A 3699-nucleotide genomic window follows, 5' to 3' on the forward strand; every position below is an offset into this window, starting at 1 on the left:
TTCTTTTCCATAGTGGTAAGTGCTTTCATAGTACCTTCCCTAATAAATTGGCCGAACATCTGTCTCTTTGTCCCTGCTGGGATCCTTGTTATTCCTATCAACATGAGACGTTTATATACTAACATTCCTTGTACAGAGAGTATGAATGCAGTCTACAAATGTTGGAGAAGCTGGGCTACTAAATCTGTCAAGGGAATTCAATCCATTGATGTAAACCAAACTGTTCCCATTCACTGACAGCAAATAGTGTTTGGAAGTAGTGGGTGATTGGATCACGGAGAATATTAGACATTTTTTAGGGAACGCAGAGAATATTAGACATGTTTTCAGTATTCAGTAATTAAAAGGATTCAATAAGCCCTAATAGGACATATGAACATCACAGGTTTCATCCATGCATCATATGGACAGCTCATTGATTGCAATGGCTTGTCCTTAGCTAAAGGGGCTGCTCTAGTATATTTTCCTGCTTTGTTTTAGCAGATTATGGAAATAGGCCAATAGATCACTTTTATAAAATAAACTGGACGGCAACATTAAACAATGGAATTCTTCAGGGGTGCGCACTTTTTGGATCTATGAAAGCTATGATTGAAAATACAGACCTTTTACAGACCAATGTGATGGGTCTTTTTTTTTTATCTCAAAAAGCACAAAGCACTAGATGTAGGAAGGAAACTTGTTGTCTATATGTCATATATCAGTCTATGAGATCACATCTACATCTATTACATCTACAACTGACTGCAAGGCTGAGTCAGTTATTAATCATTGATCAGTAGTAAGTAGTAGTAGTAAATATTGTATTGTATCCAATTATTTCCGCATTGTATCAATTCTTAATGCATAGCCCTGAGCAAAATGAGCAACAACGCAGTCATACTATGGCTGGGTTCACACTATGTATATTTCAGTCAGTATTGTGGTCCTCATATTGCAACCAAAACCAGGAGTGGATTAAAAACACAGAAAGGCTCTGTTCACACAATGGTGAAATTGAGTGGATGGCCGCCATATAACAGTAAATAACTGCCATTATTTCAATACAACAGCCATTGTTCTAAAATAACAGCAAATATTTGCCATTAAATGGCGGCCATCCACTCAATTTCAACATTGTAAGAACAGATCCTTTCTGTGTTTTCAATCCACTCCTGGTTTTGGTTGCAATATGAGGACCACAATACTGACTGAAATATACGTAGTGTGAACCCAGCAGTCAGTTCAGAGGGTGGTCTACGTACAGCTGCAGTGCTGTTTTCCAATACTTCCTGTGGTGTTGCTGGGGTCATTAAAATACCCTTTGCAGCGTATTTGTGTCCCCTACATGTTCAAATGCACCATTCATGCCCCTCTGAAGTGGACATTTTATTGTAGGAAGCAGAAAGGGGGTTATTACTGTTTTGGGACAAGAGTAATAGCAAAACCCTTTGTGCCTCCACACAATAAAAACCCACCTTTGTGCAACTTAATAGGTAATAGTGCTCCTTTTTCCCCCCTATAAATAGAATTAGTACTCAACTTAACTGTTCCTACAATGAGCGAAGCGGATGAGGCCTTCTTTGGCAGGTGACGTGAGCAAACCAATTTGGAAGGAATTTTTGAAATGTTATGTCACTCCTTCACATATCTTGTCACTTTGCTTATATTCAAAGATGCAAATTCTCAGCACCATAAATATATGTACACAATCTGACATGACTGTAGGGAGACTAGAGCCAGGGAAGGGGTGGTAAGAGGTAAGAGATGGTTGCCTCAACAGTCCTAGGCAACTGTCGTCAACCATGTAGACGTCTCTACTTGTAATAAGGTGGTAACACAGATCAGGGACAAGACAAACTTACATACAAGGGGTAGTCAACAGGCCGAGGTCAAACCAAATGGGCAGCAAACTACAAAAAGAGGATCCAAGAGAATAGTCAGCTAACAGTACAGGAAATAGATTTGGAGATGCATAGCATGCTTGAAAACAAGTCTAATAGCCAGCACAGAGTACAGACCTGTGAGACACTTTATAAGAGGTCATGGACCACTCAAACACACAGAAACAGATAAAGCACAGGGTGACTGGAAAGACCAGATGTTAAAAACCTAAGCAAAAGAGAGGTGAACTGTTAAGTGGACAGAGGGAACTAACAGGGAAGAGATGGGTGTGGTAAGAATTCAATCAGCAGACCAAAAGGAGTATAGCTGTGTTCAGGTAGTGTTCAGAGAAGTGCAAATAAAACATAGAATAAAAACAAAAAACCATGACTAAGAGCGCAAACTCGACTAAAAGAGTCATGCTGAGCCTAAAGACAAGAGTGATACACATTAGGGGCACATACAGACACTCCAGTCACATGCAGATTAAAACATTGTCCATACAAGAGATAATAATACAGCTGTTCTTAGTTGTGTTCTGGAGTGCTCTTTTAACCAGTAACTACCTGCAGATTAAAGCGCTAAGCTGTTACCAACTTTGCTACTTGATTAGTTTTCATTCAATCAGGAATATACTCAGACGTTCATTCAACACCTTCAATATCAATCTGACAACATGACATGTTCATCACATGGCATCAGAAGCGGTTCACCTCAGGAGTTGTTTGGATTACTACGGGATATGTGTTCACAGCTATTATTATTCATTATCATTATTAAGATATGATTAGAAGTTGATTGTTATTGTGAGTTTGGTAGCATTTGGATAGAGAGGAAGGGGTAGCATTTGGATAGAGAGGAAGGGGCAGCATTTGGATAGAGAGGAAGGGGCAGCATTTGGATAGAGAGGAAGGAGCAGCATTTGGATAGAGAGGAAGGAGCAGCATTTGGATAGAGAGGAAGGAGCAGCATTTGGATGCTATTTGCTATTACCAGCTAGAAATGATAAGAAAAGTGAGATTCCTGATTCCTATAGACCAGGGATGATGTCTCTCCTACTTGACAAAGGGGCAATTTATGCCTCGAAACGCGTTGTTTATGAGACCATTAAAATTCATCGTTTTACTTAATTAAACCTGAAGCCGTGAAGCGCCGTCATTCTGGCTCCTGTGGTCCCCGCCTACCCCGAGGATCCGACACTTCATCTACCATTCTCCATTCCCTGATCTCCTGGCTTGGGATCTCGGCATCTACCCTTGGAGCCTGGCTGCTACGGCTACTACCTCTCTCTTCACTGATAGTGCATACAGGTGTTGTGTTCTTAGCACAACACCATCAGGTGAGCAGTTTTATTATCAGCTTGTTCGACCTACAATCTGTTGTTTACGTTATCACCCTATGGTGCCCTTTCCACTTTTTTAGCCCTACTCATAGACCAGGGATGGGGAACTTTCAGGCCCTCCAGCTGTTGCAAAACTACAATTCCCAACATGCCTGGACAGCCAAAGCGAAGCTTTGGGAATGTAGTTTAAGAATTGTAGTTTTTCAAGAGCTGGAGGGCCGAAGGTTCCCCATCTCTGCTATAGACTCTAACATAGTGATTCACTGATCATATCTCTTCGCTAATGGCCTCGGCTTCCTTGTTTTTAGCCATGGGGAAATCCGAACACCTTGTAATACTGTTTTTGGCTCCATCCTATACTTGGTGAATGTTAATTCATTTTTTATGGTTATGCATTAATGCAGAATAAGCTATGTGAATGCGTATTCATTCTTTTAAGGTAGAAGTATTTACCTGCATGAGGAAGAAAGATGATAAGACAGGTAGACAATGCA

The sequence above is a fragment of the Dendropsophus ebraccatus genome, chromosome 6 (assembly GCF_027789765.1).
Source record: "Dendropsophus ebraccatus isolate aDenEbr1 chromosome 6, aDenEbr1.pat, whole genome shotgun sequence".
Taxonomy (NCBI): domain Eukaryota; kingdom Metazoa; phylum Chordata; class Amphibia; order Anura; family Hylidae; genus Dendropsophus; species Dendropsophus ebraccatus.